The sequence below is a fragment of the Neomonachus schauinslandi genome, chromosome 14 (assembly GCF_002201575.2).
Source record: "Neomonachus schauinslandi chromosome 14, ASM220157v2, whole genome shotgun sequence".
NCBI lineage: Eukaryota > Metazoa > Chordata > Mammalia > Carnivora > Phocidae > Neomonachus > Neomonachus schauinslandi.
In genome coordinates, this window is record NC_058416.1 from 47,990,621 (window position 1) to 48,008,077 (window position 17,457).

Here is a 17,457-nt window from a genome sequence, read left to right on the forward strand (position 1 = left end):
GTGTAAGGAAATGGTCCAGTTTCATTCTTCTGCATGTGGCTATCCAATTTTCCCAACACCATTTGTTGAAGAGACTGTCTTTGTTCCATTGGACATTCTTTCCTGCTTTGTCAAAGATGAGTTGACCATAGAGTTGAGGGTCCATTTCTGGGCTCTCTATTGTGTTCCATTGATCTATGTGTCTGTTTTTGTGCCAGTACCATGCTGTCTTGATGATGACAGCTTTGTAATAGAGCTGGAAGTCCGGAATTGTGATGCTGCCAGCTTTTCTTTTCTTTTTCAACATTCCTCTGGCTATGCGGGGTCTTTTCTGGTTCCATACAAATTTTAGGATTATTTGTTCCATTTCTTTGAAAAAAGTGGATGGTATTTTGATGGGGATTGCATTGAATGTGCAGATTGCTCTAGATAGCATTGACACCTTCACAATATTTGTTCTTCCAATCCATGAGCGTGGAACGTTTTTCCATTTCTTTGTGTCTTCCTCAATTTCTCTCATGAGTATTTTATAGTTTTCTGAGTACAGATCCTTTGTCTCTTTGGTTAGATTTATTCCTAGGTATCTTATGGTTTTGGGTGCAATTGTAAATGGGATCGACTCCTTAATTTCTCTTTCTTCTGTCTTGTTCTTGGTGTATAGGAATGCCACTGACTTCTGTGCATTGATTTTATATCCTGCCACTTGACTGAATTCCTGTATGAGTTCTAGCAGTTTTGGGGTGGAGTCTTTGGGGTTTTCCACATAAAGTATCATATCATCTGCAAAGAGTGAGAGTTTGACTTCTTCTTTGCCGATTTGGATACCTTTGATTTCTTTTTGTTGTCTGATTGCTGTGGCTAGGACTTCCAATACTATGTTGAATAGCAGTGGTGATAGTGGACATCCCTGCCACATTCCTGACCTTAGGGGGAAAGCTCTCAGTTTTTCCCCATTGAGAATGATATTCGCTGTAGGTTTTTCATAGATGGCTTTTATGATATTGAGGTATGTACCCTCTATGCCTATACTCTGAAGAGTTTTGATCAAGAAAGGATGCTGTACTTTGTCAAAAGCTTTTTCTGCATCTATTGAGAGGATCATATGATTCTTGTTCTTTCTTTTATTAATGTATTGTATCACACTGATTGATTTGCGGATGTTGAACCAACCTTGCAGCCCAGGGATAAATCCCACTTGGTCGTGGTGAATAATCCTTTTAATGTACTGTTGGATCCTATTGGCTAGTATTTTGGTGAGAATTTTTGCATCCATGTTCATCAGGGATATTGGTCTGTAGTTCTCCTTTTTGATGGGGTCTTTGTCTGGTTTGGGGATCAAGGTAATGGTGGCCTCATAAAATGAGTTTGGAAGGGGGCGCCTGGGTGGCTCAGATGGTTGAGCGTCTGCCTTCGGCTCAGGTCATGATCCCAGAGTCCTGGGATCGAGTCCCGCATCAGGCTCCCTGCTCCGCGGGAAGTCTGCTTCTCCCTCTGCCTCTCCCTCTCTCTCTGTCTCTCGTGAATAAATAAATAAAATCTTTAAAAAAAAATGAGTTTGGAAGTTTTCCTTCCATTTCTATTTTTTGGAACAGTTTCAGAAGAATAGGTATTAATTCTTCTTGAAATGTTTGGTAGAATTCCCCTGGGAAGCCATCTGGCCCTGGGCTTTTGTTTGTTGGGAGATTTTTGATGACTGCTTCAATTTCCTTAGTGGTTATAGGTCTGTTCAGGTTTTCTACTTCTTCCTGGTTCAGTTTTGGTAGTTGATACATCTCTAGGAATGCATCCATTTCTTCCAGGTTATCTGATTTGCTGGCATAGAGTTGCTCATAATATGTTCTTATAATTGTTTGTATTTCTTTGGTGTTGGCTGTGATCTCTCCTCTTTCATTCAAGATTTTGTTGATTTGGGTCATTTCTCTTTTCTTTTTGATAAGTCTGGCCAGGGGTTTATCAATTTTGTTAATTCTTTCAAAGAACCAGCTCCTAGTTTCGTTGATCTGTTCTACTGGTCTTTTAGTTTCTATTTCATTGATTTCTGCTCTGATCTTTATTATTTCTCTTCTCCTGCTGGGTTTAGGCTTTATTTGCCGTTCTTTCTCCAGCTCCTTTAGGTGTAGGGTTAGGTTGTGTACTTGAGACCTTTCTTGTTTCTTGAGAAAGGCTTGTGTTGATATATACTTTCCTCTTAGGACTGCCTTTGCTGCATCCCAAAGATTTTGAATAGTTGTGTTTTCATTTTCATTGGTTTCCATGTATTTTTTTAATTCTTCTTTAATTTCCTGGTTGACCCATTCATTCTTCAGTAGGATGCTCTTTAGCCTCCATGTATTTGAGTTCTTTCTGACTTTCCTCTTGTGATTGAGTTCTAGTTTCAAAGCATTGTGGTCTGAAAATAGGCAGGGAATGATCCCAATCTTTTGGTACCGGTTGAGACCTGATTTATGACCTAGGATGTGATCTATTCTGGAGAATGTTCCATGGGGACTAGGGAAGAATGTGTATTCCGTTGCTTTGGGATGGAATGTTCTGAATATGTCTGTGAAGTCCATTTGGTCCAGTGTGTCATTTAAAGTCTTTATTTCCTTGTTGATCTTTTGCTTAGACGATCTGTCCATTTCAGTGAGGGGGGGTGTAAAAGTCCCCCACTATTATTGTATTGTTGTCAATGTGTTTCTTTGCTTTTGTTATTAATTGGCTTATATAATTGGCTGCTCCCATGTTAGGGGCATAGATATTTACAATTGTTAGATCTTCTTGTTGGATAGACCCTTTAAGTAGGATATAATGTCCTTTCTCATCTCTTATTACAGTCTTTGGTTTAAAATCTAATTTGTCTGATATAAGGATTGCCACCCCAGCTTTCTTTTGGTGTCCATTAGCATGGTAAATGGTTTTCCACCCCCTCAGTTTCAATCTGGGGGTGTCTTTGGGTCTAAAATGAGTCTCTTGCAGACAGCATATCGATGGGTCTTGTTTTTTAATCCATTCTGATAGCCTGTGTCTTTTGATAGGGGCATTTAGCCCATTTACATTCAGGGTAACTATTGAAAGATAGGAATTTAGTGCCATTGTATTGCCTGTAAGGGGACTGTTACCGTATATTGTCTGTGTTCCTTTCTGGTCTATGTTGCTTTCAGGCTCTCTCTTTGCTTAGAGGACCCCTTTCAAGATTTCTTGTAGGGCTGGTTTTGTGTTTGCAAATTCCTTTAGTTTTTGTTTGTCCTGGACGCTTTTTATCTCTCCTTCAATTTTCAATGACAGCCTAGCTGGATATAGTATTCTTGGCTGCATATTTTTCTCATTTAATGCTCTGAATATATCCTGCCAGTCCTTTCTGGCCTGCCAGGTCTCTGTGGATAGTCTGTTGCCAGTCTAATGTTTCTACCATTGTAGGTTACATATCTCTTCTCCCGAGCTGCTTTCAGGATTTTCTCTTTGTCTATGAGACTTGTTAAGTTTTACTATTAGATGTCGGGGTATTGGCCTATTTTTATTGATTTTGAGAGGGGTTCTCTGTGCCTCCTGGATTTTGATGCCTGTTTCCTTCCCCAAATTAGGGAAGTTCTCTGCTATAATTTGCTCCATTATACCTTCTGCCCCTCTCTCTCTTTCTTCTTCTTCTGGGATCCCAATTATTCTAATGTTGTTTCGTCTTATGGTATCGCTTATCTCTCGAATTCTGCCCTCGTGATCCAGTAGTTGTTTATCTCTCTTTTTCTCAGCTTCTTTATTTTCCATCATTTGGTCTTCTATATTACTGATTCTCTCTTCTGCCTCATTTATCCTAGCAGTTAGCGCCCCCATTTTTTATTGCACCTCATTAATAGCCTTTTTGATTTCTACTTGGTTAGATTTTAGTTCTTTTACTTCTCCAGAAAGGGTTTCTCTAATAACCTCCATATTTTTTTCAAGCCCAGCTAGTATCTTTAAAGTGATGATTCTGAACTCTAGATCTGACATCGTACTAATGTCCATATTGAGTAGGTCCCTGGCAGTCGGTACTACCTCTTGTTCTTTTTGTTGAGGTGATTTTTTCCGTCTTGTCATTTTGTCCAGAGAATAGATTAATGAGAGAACAAAATGCTAGCAGGGTAACAACGTCCCCAGAAAATATACTCTAAACAAATCAGAAAAGACCTGAAGCAGTGGAAAAAGAAATGGAAAGAGAGAAAAAAGAAAAAGAAAAAGATAAAGATAAAAACAAACAAAAACAAACAAAACAACAACAACAAAAAAAACCAGAATGTGATCAAATATGATCAAGCTGGTATATAGATCAGTGCCACACACTAGATTTGGGGTGTACTTTGGTCTTTTAGAAGAAAGTGCCTCCCAAAATTTTCAAGAAAGAAAAACTTATATATGTACCAAAATAAGGGTTGATATGATGAAGGGATGGAATATGACTGTAAAGATGGAAATTGTAAAAAATTTTATAAAAGGAATTGATAAGAAGTTATTTGAAAAAAGAAAGAAGAGGATTTAAAAAAAGAAAAAAGAAAAAAAAAGGGAGAGAATGTGATCAGGCAGGGGAGTAGAAAAAACCATATACTAGAGATTTAGAGTATATTTTAATCTGTTAGAAGAAACTATCTCAAAATTTTAAAGAGAGAACCACTTATATATATATATGCCAAAAATATGAGTAACTACTATGAAGGGATAGAATATGACTGTAAAAATGAAAAATAAAAATGTTTTTTAAAAAAAGGGATTGATAAGATGTTGGTTGAAAAAGGGAAAAAGAAAAATTCAAAAAAAAAAAAAGAAAAAAAGACAGTTAAAAAAAAATTAACTTTGAAAGACTAAAGAATCATGGTAAAAAAGCCATGAATTCTATGTGCAGTATTCCCCTAGCGCTGGAGTTCTGCCGCTCTCATTGATCGGTAAACTTGGTCTTGGCTGGCTGTTCTCGCTGGTCTTCTGGGGAGGGGCCTGTTGCCGTGGTTTCCAAATGTCTTTGCTGGAGGTGGAATTCCCCACCCTTGCCCCCTCCCGGCTAAGTAATCTGCTCGGGTTTGCTCTCCAGAGCTTTTGTTCCCTGCGAGCTTTCCGTACAGCTTTGGAGGCGGAGAGTGAAAATGGTGGCCTCCCAATCTCCGCCCCGGAGGAGCCGAGAACTCGGGGCCCCGCCCCTCAGTGAGCCCCCAGAGAAAAGCCATCAGTCACTCCCGTCTCCCCGGTCTCCGGCCGCACTCCGTGCTCACCCGGCCTGTGACCGCGCGTTTCTATCTCTGGCACCCGGCCCCGTGTGGAGTCTCCAAACCCAGTGGATCCCTGCGGTGCACTCCTGCTCAGCTCCTCCTGGGGGAGGAAGGTGAGTCTCCCCAGATCTGCCGCTTGTTGGGTCCCTGCTGGAGGAGCAGTGGCCCGACTGTGCCGTGGATCACGGTTTATGGCAACCCCGAGCTGAGAGCCTGCGCCTGGGCTCTGCCTCTGCAGCAGGCTTCCCTGCTCCGTTACCTGGGAGCTCTGCCACACTCAGGCACCCCTGGCCTTTCTGTGACCCCGAGGGTCCTGAGACCCCACTGTCCCGGAGGGTTCCACCCCCCGCTTAGCCACCAGAGTGACGTCCCTCAGTGGAGCAGACTTTTAAAAGTTCCGATTTTGTGCTCCGCGGCTCTATCACTTGCCAGAAGCAGCCGACGGAGGCCCCTCCCCCGCCGTCTATCCTCCCGAATATCGCCTCGGATTCACTTCTCCGCACGTCCTACCTTCCAGAAAGTGGCCGCTTTTCTGATGAGAGAGTTGTTGCTATTCTTTTCTTCTATCTCCTGTTGAGTTTGTAGGTGTTCAGAATGGTTTGATCCCTATCCAGCTGAATTCCTGAGAGGAGACGAAATCCAGGTCTCCTACTCCTCCGCCATCTTGCTCCGCCCCCTATTTGAAAGTTTTAAAGTGTTAGAGATTTGGGGTGCCTGGGTGGCTCAGTCGGTTAAGCAATTGCTTTTGGCTCAAGTCATGCTGGGAATGAACCCCACATCGGTCTCCCTGCTCAGCGGGGAGCCTGTTCCCTCTCCTTCTGCCTGCCGCACTTGTGCGCACTCTCTCTGTCAAATAAATAAATGAAAGCTTAAAAAAAAGTGTTAGAGAGTAGATCTTAAAAGTTCTCATCACAAGAAAATTGTAACTATGTATGGGCATGGATGTTAACTAGACTTATAGTGATGATCATTTTGCAATATATACATATATCAAATCATCATGTTGTGCACCTGAAACTCATAAAATGTTATATGTCAATAATACATATATGTATGTGTATATATATATGTATATATATTTAAGATTTACTTTAAGAGGTACTTATTTTAGAGAGAGTGTGAGTGGAAGGAGGGCGAGAGGGAGAGGGAGAAAGAGAGAAGCAGACTCCCCATTGAGCATGGAGCCCAACATGAGGCTCCATCCCATGACCCTGAGATCGTGATCTGAGCTGAAATCAGGAGTTAGACACTCAACCAACCGAGAACCCAGGTGCCCCCAATTATATTTCAATTAAAAAACAAAATGAAGTCAGAGGCTATGTCTCCCTTGTTTTACATTGTACCTCCAATACCTAGCATAGGTTATGCCTTACATAGAGTGAGCATTCAGTAAATACATGTTGCATGAATTTGAACCAAACTGTATTTGACTTGATGATCTGGAAAAATTTCTTTTTTTCTCTAAGCATTAGTTTCCCTGTCTATAAAATGGGGGCTATGGGCTAGACACTCTCTATGGTTCTTTTCAGATTTGTCATTTTATGGTTTGCTTTCCTTAAACCTCAATCCCACTCTCAGTAACATTTCTCATTGATGAAAGAAATAGTAGGGGATTTCATTATCTTGCTTTCAACAATTGATAGGCCATCTGGACGGAAATCAATAAGGAACATTGGGCTAAATCTACATATTTGATTAGATGGACCTAATAGACATACACAGAACATTCAATTCATATTTGACTAGATGGACAGAAGACATTCCATCCAGCAGCAGAATACACATTATTCTCAAGTGTACACAGAACATTCTCCAAGAAACCTTAGCAAATGTAAGAGGACTGAAGTCATACCAAATATCTTTTCTGACTACACTGGTATGAAACTAGTTATCATGAAAAAATTCGCAAATGTGTGGAAATTTAATAACACACTCCTGAACAATCGGTGGATCAAAGAAGAGATCAAAAGGGAAATTAAAAAATCATGAAACAAATGAAAATGGAAACATAGCATATCAAAACTTATGGGGTACAGCAAGAGCAGTTCTAAGGGGGGAATTTTACAATGATAAATGCCTACCTTAAGAAAAAAGAAAGATTTTTTTTTTAAAGATTTTATTTATTTACTTGACAGAGAGAGACACAGCGAGAGAGGGAACACAAGCAGGGGGAGTGGGAGAGGGAGAAACAGGCTTCCCGCGGAGCAGGGAGCCTGATGCGGGGCTCGATCCCAGGACCCCAGGATCATGACCTGAGCTGAAGGCAGACACTTAACGACTGAGCCACCCAGGCGCCCCAAGAAAGATTTTTTTTCAAGTAGGCTTTGTGCCCAATGTGGAGCTTGAACTCATGATCCAGAGATCAGCAGTCAGATGCTCTACTGACTGAGCCAGCCAGATGCCCCAAGAAAAAAAGAAAGATCTTAAATAAACAATGTAACTTTACATCTCAAGTAACTAGAAAAAGAACAAACTAAGTCCAGAATTAATAGAAGGAAGGAAATAATAATTGGGGCAGAAATAAATGAAATAAAATAACTAAAAAGACAGTGGAAAATATCAATGAAACTATGAGTTGGTTTTTTGAAAGATAAAAAAAAATTGACAAACCTTTAGTTAGACTAAGAAAAAAAGAACAGAGTCAAATAAAATCAGAAGTGAAAGAGGAGACATTAAAACTGATAACAATCAGGGCGCCTGGGTGGCTCAGTCGTTAAGCGTCTGCCTTCAGTTCAGGTCATGATCCCAGGGTCCTGGGATCGAGTCCCACATCAGGCTCCCTGCTCGACAGGAAGCCTACTTCTCCTTCTCCCACTCCCCCTGCTTGTATTCCCTCTCTCACTATGTCTCTCTCTGTCAAATAAATAAATAAAATCTTTAAAAAAAATAAAAAAAATAAAACTGATAACAATTACTAATGATCATGATGTGATAATGTGAACAATTATAATCTAACACAACAGATAACCTAGAAGAAATGGATAAGTTCTGAGAAACATACAACCTATCAATATTGAAGCACAAAGAAAGAGAAAATCTGAACAGACAAATCACTAGTAAGGAAGTTGAATCAGTAATCAAAAACCTCTCAAAAAAGAAAAGCCCATGATGATATGATTTCACTGGTGAATCTACCAGACACTGAAGGAAAATTAATACCAATCCTTCTTCAACTCTTCTAAAAGATTGAAGAGGAGGGAATACTTCCAAACACATCTTATGAAGCCAGATTACCCTGATACCAAAGCCAGAAAAGACACTATAAGAAAAGATTATAGGCCAGTATCTCTGATGAACATAGATGCAAAAATCCTCGATAAAATATTAACAAACCAAATCCAACAGTACATTAAAAGAAACACACACCTTGATCAAGTGGGATTTATTCCTGGGATGAAAGGATGGTTCAACATATGCAAACCAATAAATGTGATACACCATATTAACAAAATGAAGGATAAAAATTATATGATCATCTAAATAGATGCAGAAAAAGCATTTGACAAAATTCAAAATCCTTTTATGATAAAAAATTTCATCAAGTTGGGTAAGGAAGGAGTGTAAAGGCCTATATGACAAACCCACAGCTAACAATACTCTATAGTGAAGAGCTAAAAGTTTGTCTTCTAAGATCAGGAGCAAGACAAAGTTGCCCATTCTTACCACTTTTATTTAACATAGTACTGGAAGTCCTAGCCAGAGCAAGTAGGCAAGAAAAAAGAAATTAAAAGCATCAAAATAAAAAGGCAAGAAGTAAAATCGTCTCAGTTTGCAGATGACATGATATTACATACAGAAAACCCTAAGGACTCCACCAAAAAACTGTTAGAACTAATAAATGAATTCAGTAAAGTTTCAGAATACAAAATCAATATAAAAAAATCAGTGGTGTTTCTATACACTAACAGCTAACTAACAGAAAGTGAAATTAAGAAAACAGTCTCATCAAAAAGAATAAAATACTCAGGAATAATTTACCCAAGGAGGTCAACTATGAAACACTGATGAAAGAAACTGGAAAGATATTCTGTGCTTGTACATTGGTATATTATTAAAATGTTCACACCAGCCAAAGCAATCTACAGATTCAATGTAATCCTATCAAAATTGCAATGACATTTTTCACAGAAATAGAACAAACAATTATAAAAATTTCTATGAAACTACAAAAGACCCTGAGTAGCCAAAGCAATTGTGAGAAAGAACAAAGCTGGAGGCATCTGCTCACTGATTTCAAATGATATTGCAAAGTATAGTAATCAAAACAGTATGGTATTGGCATAAAAACACTCATATAAATCAATGGAACAGAATACAGAGCCCAGAAATAAATCCACACATATATGATCAATTAATTTATGACACAGGAGCCAAGAACTTACAATGGGGAAAGCATAGTCTCTTCAATAAATAGTGTTGGAAAACTGGACAGCCCCATGCAAAAGAATGAAGCTAGACCGCTATCTTATACCATAAACAAAAATTACCTCAAAATGGATTGAAGAATGTAAGGGCTCAAACTGTAAAACTCCTGGAAGAAAAAATAGGGGGAAAGCTCATTGACATTGATCTTGGCAATGATTTTTTTTGGATTCAATACCAAAAGCAAAGGAAACAAAAGCAAAAATAAACAAGTGGGACTACACCAAACTAAAAAGTTTCTGCACAGCAAAGGAAACCATCAACAAAACGTAAAGACAAACTACTGAATGGAAGAAAATATTTGCAAACCGCATATCCGCTAAGTGACTAGTACCCTAAATATACAAGGAACTCATACAACTTGTAGCAAAAACAGAAACATAAAACATAAATATGGGCAAAGGACTTGAAAAGACATTTTCCCCAAAGAGACATACAAATGGCCAATAGGTACATAAAAAGGAGCTTAACATCACTAATTATCAGGGAAATGCAAATCAACACCATAATGAAATACCACCTCACAACCTGTTAGTGTGGCTATTATTGAAAAGACAAGAGAGGGGTGCCTGTGTGGCTCAGTGGGTTAGGCGTCTGACTCTTGATTTAGGCTCAGGTCATGATCTCAGGGTTGTGAGTTTGAGCCCTGCTTTGGGCTCTGTGCTGGGTGTGGAGCCTACCTAACATTCTCTCTCTCCCTCTGCCCACCCCCCCAAGAAGACAACAGATAACAAAAACTGGTGTGGATGTGGAGAAGAGGAAACCCTCATACACTGTTGGTGGGAATGCAAAATGCTACAACCAGAATGAAAAATAGTATGGAAGTTCCTCAAGAAACTAGAATTAGAACTACTATATGATCCAGCAATCTCATTTCTGGGAGTGTATCGAAAGGAAAACAAATCATATCTTAAACAGATATCAGTACTCCTGTGTTCATTGCAGCATATTCACAATAGCCAAGATATGGCAACAACCAAAGTGTGCATTGATGGATAAAGAAAATGTGATATATCTTATTAATAATCATATAAATATAATATATATTATATATAGTATTCCATTGTATATTATATATTATTTATGTATGTATGTATTATTCAGCCATGAGAAAGAAGAAAATTCTGCCATTTGTGACAACATGGGTGAACCTGGAGAACAGTATGCTAAGTGAAATAAGCCAGACAAAGACAAATACTGTCTTTATTACTTATATGTGGACTCAAAAAAACCAAACACAGAAAAAAAAGAGTAGAATGGTAGTTGCTGGGGAACTGGGTGATTGGGGAAATAGAAGAGGCTGGGAAAAGGGCACGAACTTTCAGTTATAAGATGAATAAAGCCTGAGAAGTTCTATTGTGGGCAGAATGCTATACAAAGAGCATTGCATGCTGCAGAGAAATCATTCATGAAAGGTGCCAGGCTCTTTTTCTCAATGAGGTAAACTTCATTACTTCATTGTTGTTTTATTTTAAGAAATTGCCACAGCCACCCCAACCTTCAGCAGCGACCACCCTGATCAGTCAGGAGCCATCAACATGGAGGCAAGACCTTTCACCAGCAAAAAGTTAACTTGGTGAAAGCTCAGATGATGGTTAGCATTTTTTAGTAATAAAGTATTTTCAAGTTAGGTATATACCTTGTTTTTTTAAAACATGATACTGTAGCACACTTAGACTACAGTATAGTGTAAATATAACTTTTATGTGCACTGGGAAACCAAAAAAGTTATTTCATCTGCTTGATGGTGATACTGGATTTCTTGTGGTGGTCTAGAGCCAAACCTCCAGCATCTGTGAGGTATGCCTATAATTCAACTGGTAGAATGCATTAAGATTTGTCATTAAGACAATGTAATTTTTGTCACTAAGACAATGTAATTTTTACCTTGGTTACTTTTGCTTCTTAGTGTTGAGGGGGAGAGAAAGTCTTCCCTGTAGCAGCTCAGTTTAAGCAAGCAGATTAGCTGATTAGAATTGGGTTTCAATTCTAAATCCCCAGGAGGGAGAATCAGACTGACAGAGGTTAGATTATATATATCCGTCCCTGAGCACTCAGTTTTGGCCAAGGTCAGGTTCTTTAGCACATTTCAGGCTGATGGAGCCCATCCTTGTTGACCAGAGGCAGTTTCCAGGGAAGTGAGAACAAGGGCTGAACAAGACCTTAAACAATATTTACCATTATAAAATTGGTGTAAAAACTATTTAGAATTGAATAGAAAAGAGCAATCTGGTATATTTTCCAATTTTTATGCCTAAAACTAACCAGTAGTAGAATAAACCCTTGAAAATTTATGACTTAGAAAATTTTATTATTGAAAAGACTTGAAAGAAAAAGAACTTGAAATGGGTATTTTATATCTATATTTAATGTTGAAGTAATTGGTGTGCTTAAACATCCAATATGAAGTCATAGAACTACAAAGCAAAATGAATTTATGGTTAAATATTGCATCTTGCTTTGTCTGAAATTACCTAAGTACTCTATAGGTGCTAATGAATTCTCCAACTTGAGGAGACATGCAATGAAAATTGCATCATTCTTTGGTTCTGAGTGCTGCTGTAAGCAGTGATTTTTTTTCCACCCATACTTTTTTCCTTTAAATTGCTACCTTGTGCCAAATTAAGAGATTTGGCAATTCTCATTTGACAATTCTTTTATGACAATTAAGAGTCTCTTATGACAATTAAGACATAAGAAGCTGTTGCAAACAGCTTCATTTTATGTGCTGCAATAATAACTAAACTCACTAAGGAAAAGTAACCTCAGCCACCTTTATAAAAGTTTATATTTCATATTTCTTTTTTTTACTTTTTCTTGTGTCACTACAATTTATTTTTTTCTGTGACACAGGTTAGAAGGAAATATCCTGTGTCTGAGAGTGTCATGACTACTGTCTTTAATGCCAGAGAAGTTGTAATTAGCTGGAAACATGGCTGGAGGTCACATTTTATAAGTAACAACATGTCTACTTCTGGTTGGAGGGCAGTGGCAAGCTTCTTTTCTTATCCCTCCAATTCTTTTTCTCCTGGGCATTATAGTATAATTGTTAGGAGTTTGGGTTTCAGAATGAGAAAGGCCTGAATTCAAAACCGCGTTCAACCATGTACTAGTTGTAAATTCTTGGGTAATTTACTAGGCTTCTGAGCTTAGTTTCTTCATCTGTAAAGAGGGATAATAAGATTATTCGAAGAATTGAATGGGATAATATTTGCAATGTGCTTAGCAAGAACTTGGCACATAGTAAATGTTTAAAAAACAATGTTAAAAATAATGCTAATTATTATGTTCAGTGCTAGGCCTGGGGAAACAAAGATGCACTGAGGCATGGTCCTTGTCTTGAAGGAACTTATAGACCAATGGAGTATGGGACTCAGAAAGTATCACTGTAAATGTATCTTTATGTTGGAGAGGCACTTTGTACTTGATAGTTGGTTCTTGATATTTCCATTAAGCACTACATTATTATTATTATTTAATAATCTATAAATAAAATTTATTCTTAACTTTGGATTTTAAGAACATTATACTCAGAGCAAGTTATTGTAAATGACTCACTAGAACTGTAGGTGTTGGCATTCTTTGCCTTGTTCTTAGTTCTGTCCCAGCCACACAGGCTGCCAGGCTCTTTCTTGGGTACCAGGGAGAGATAAAGATAAAAAAGAAAAAAAGAAGCATATTTAATTTAGAAGATTGACTCTAGTACCAGATTTGGAGGTGGAGATGAGGGACTAGAATGTGAGATGCAAACTCAGGCAATCTATCCAGAATTGAGGCAAATAAAAACAGGCTCAAGTCGTTCAGTTGGTACGCAGAGCTGGATTTCTTCCAGGCACCTGTATCTGGGGGAAGAAGGAACAGAGACACTAGGAATTCCAGAAGTCTGGGTAGAAGTTCAAACCAGCAGCCTGACCACCACACAAGCAGTCTAACCTGGGGGTTAGGTAAAGTGAGAGAGGTGGAAAGAACTGCACTACCCCTGCTTTTGCCCAGTCGTGTCCAAGCATTTCTGACTGTTGATCTTAGTTATGGATAAATTATATATAGGTACCTCTATTACTAGTAGCATATTAGTGCATAATAAAGTTCTTTGTTAATGATAATTACAATTACCTTTTTCTTTTTAGTAAAAGGACTTTATTAAGAAAGCTTTGTGCAATTACTTTAAATAATTTAAGAAGTAATTTAGAATTATTTTGGCTGGCTTCTTGGCAGATTTGATTATACTGTTACTGTTTTTAAATGAAGATAGGCTGATGAAGATGAGATTGGGCTGCTTTTTGATGTTTTGTGTTGCACTTGCTTTGTCAGTGTTACCTTCAGTTTGCCTTTTCTTTGCATTTTAAAGCCATCATGTGAAGGTTAGATTAGTAATTCGTAATACACTTAATTGAGCACACAAAGACAGAAATAAATTTCTATATACTGAAATCCAATGGAAAATTAGGGTTCCCTTTTTTTCTTTTGATTTTAAAGCTCCTTTTCCCTCATATGACCATGCATATTACATGGAACTTATATCCTCCCCACATTAAAAGGATCCTTTTGTTTTTTCTGAACTGATGTTGGAAGAGATTGGGAGAAGTTAAGGAAGTAACACTTTGCTTCTTAAAGAAGGAGAAAGGAGACAGTTTGATGTGCAGGGCTGCAAAGAAGAAGAAGAAAAAAGGGGGAGATTGAAAAGATATGGGAAATTACCAATTTTGCAATGGCAGAGTACATATAACACTATACACTCAACATGCCTTCCTTTGCTCCTTGCCTGTCCAAATTCTGCTCAGCTCAAGACCCACTTTTTCCAATTAGCCTGTACCAGACTCTGTTTTCTAAAAATGGAGACAACAATATCTCCTATTCCACATGATCTTTTCCCAAGGCAACTCTTCCATTCACTGAAGAGGTTATATAGGTGGCAAATTAGTGCATAAAAAAAACGTTCAATATCACTAGCTATTAAGGAAATGTAAATGAGGACTACAATGAGATATTCCTAACACACCTAATATAATAGCTAAAATAAAAAAAATCACTATTTTTTAATTTATATTTTATATAAATATATATAAATAAATATGTATTTTTATATATAAATATATATATTTTATATTTTTTTAAATACCAAATACTGGTGAGGATAGGAAGAAACTGTATCTCTCATACATTGTGGGTGGGAATATAAAATTGTATGACCACTCTGGAAAATATTTTGGAAGTTTCTTAAAAAACTAAACATATATTTAACATATAATCTAGCAGTGACTCCTGGCATTTATACCAGATAAATGAAAATTTATGTTCACAAAAGAAACCCTTGACATAAATGTTCATGGTATCTTTATTTATAATAGCTCCAAACTTTAAAACAACCAAAATGTCCTACATTAGGTGATTAGCTAAGCAAATGGTGGCATATCCATACCAGGGAATACTACTTAGCAATAAAAAGGAACCGACTATTGATAAATGCAATAATTTGGTTGAATTTCAAGGGTAGTGTGCTGAGTGAAAAACATCAATCTTAAAAAGGCCACATACTGTATAATTTCATTTATATAGCATTCCAGAGATGACAGAATTATAGATATGGAGACAAATTAGTGGTTGCCAGAGTTTAGGGATGGTGGAGGAGGGTGTGACTATGAAGAGAGATTTTTGTGGTGATAGTTCTGTATCTGAATTGTGGTGATGGTTCTGTGAATGCAGAAATGTGACCAAATGGACAGAAAATGAAAATGTCAATATCCTGGTTTTAAGATTTCTTGATTTTGAGTAACTACAATTACTAAGATGTAACTGTTGAGGGAAACTAAAGTGAAGGGTATGTGAGACATCTCTGTACTTTGTGTGAATCTATAATTATTTCAAAATAAAAAGTTAAAAGAATGGAAGAGACTAAATTTAGGTTAGATCCTCATCAGCTTTTGTCTTCATTCTTTCCCTGACCCTGAAAAGGCCATAGAGGGGTGTCAAGGGACACATACCAGAAATATTTTATAATTTCTCTCACGAATTTTTTCTTTGACTTCAGTATTACATAGAATTGTGTTTTTTAATTTCCAAATATCTAGAAATAATTTGACTTCTAGATATATTATTGTAATTAATTTTTTATTTAATTCCATTGTGTAAGATTTATGGAAACAAAGAGTCGGACGCTTGACTGACTGAGCCATCCAGGCAACCCTCCTGTTTTAATTTTTTTTTAAATCTTTTTTTTGGCATCAAGTTGGGGATCTGGAGTTTCATTATATTTCTCTTCCTAGATGGTTCTCTGCAAACATTCTGCAGTGTGTGAAGGCAAGTCAAGCAAATTAGAGTGTTCTTTACATTATTTTTCTCATAGTTTTAGCAATTCTTTACACTTGCACACTGAGCTAAGATTTGTTATTTCATTTGTTCATTCAGCAAATATTTTATTGAGCACCTACTATGAACCAGGCACTCTTTTTTTTTTTTTAAATGAGGTATAATTAACATATAACACTATATTAGTTTCAGGTGTAAAAAATAATGATTTACTATTTGTATGTATTGCAAAATGATCACCACAATAAGTCTAGTTAACATCCATAACCATATATAGTTGCAAAATTTCTTTCCTTGCAATGAGGTCTTTTCAGATTTACTCTCTTAGCAACTTTTAAATATGCAATACGGTATCATTAACTATAGTCACCATGCTGTACATTACATCCCTATGACTTATTTATTTTATACCTGGAAGTTTGTGCCACTTGACCCCTTTCACCCATTTCACTCACCACCACCCCTGGTCCCACCTCTGGCAACCACCAATTGCTTTCTGTATCTATTATCTAAGTTGTTTGGTTTGGTTTGGGTTTTGTTTTTAGATTCCACATATAAGTGAGATCATACGGTTTTGTCTTTCTCTGTCTGACTTATTTTACTTAGCATAATGCCCTCAAGATCCGTCAATGTTACAAATGTCAAGATTTCATTCTTTTTATGAACTGAATAATATTCCATTGTACATGTGTACCACAATTTCTTTATCCTTTCGTCCATCGATGGACACTTAGGTTGTTTCCGTATCTTGGCTATTGTAAATAATGCTGCAGTGAACATGGAGGTGAATACATCTTTTTGAGTTAAAGTTTTCCTTTTCTTTTTTTTTTTAAGATTTTATTTATTTATTTTAGAGAGAGAGAACGCTAGTGAGCATGAGCAGGGGAAGAGGCAGAGGGGGAGGGAGAAGCAGACTCCCTGCTGAGCAGGGACCCTGAGATCATGATCTGAGCTGAAGGCGGACGCTTAATTGACTGAGCCACCCAGGTGCCCCTAAAGTTTTCATTTTCTTCAGATAAATACTCAGAAGTGGAATTGCTGGATCATATGGTAGTTTTATTTTTAGTTTTTGAAGAACCTCCATATTGTTTTCCATAGGGGCTGCACCAGTTTACATTCCCACCAACAGTGCACAAGTGTTCTCTTTTTTTTCCCCACATCCTTATCAACACTTGTTATCTCTTGTCTTTTTGATAATAGCCCTTCTTAACAGGTGTGAGATGATGTCTCATTGTGCTTTTGATATGCATTTCTCTGATGATTAGTGATGTTAAGCATCTTTTCATGTACCCGTTGGACATTTGTATGTCTTCTTTGGGAAAATGTTATTCAGATCCTCTGCCTATTTTTACATTGAAAAAAAATTTTTTTTGCTATTGTGTTGTATGAGTTCTTTATATATTTTGGATATTAACCCCTTACCAGATATATGATTTGCAAATATTTTCTCCCATTCAGTAAATTGCCTTTTCACTTTGTTGATGGTTTCCTTTGCTGTGCAGAAGCTTTTTAGTTTGATGTAGTCCCATTTGTTTATTTTTGC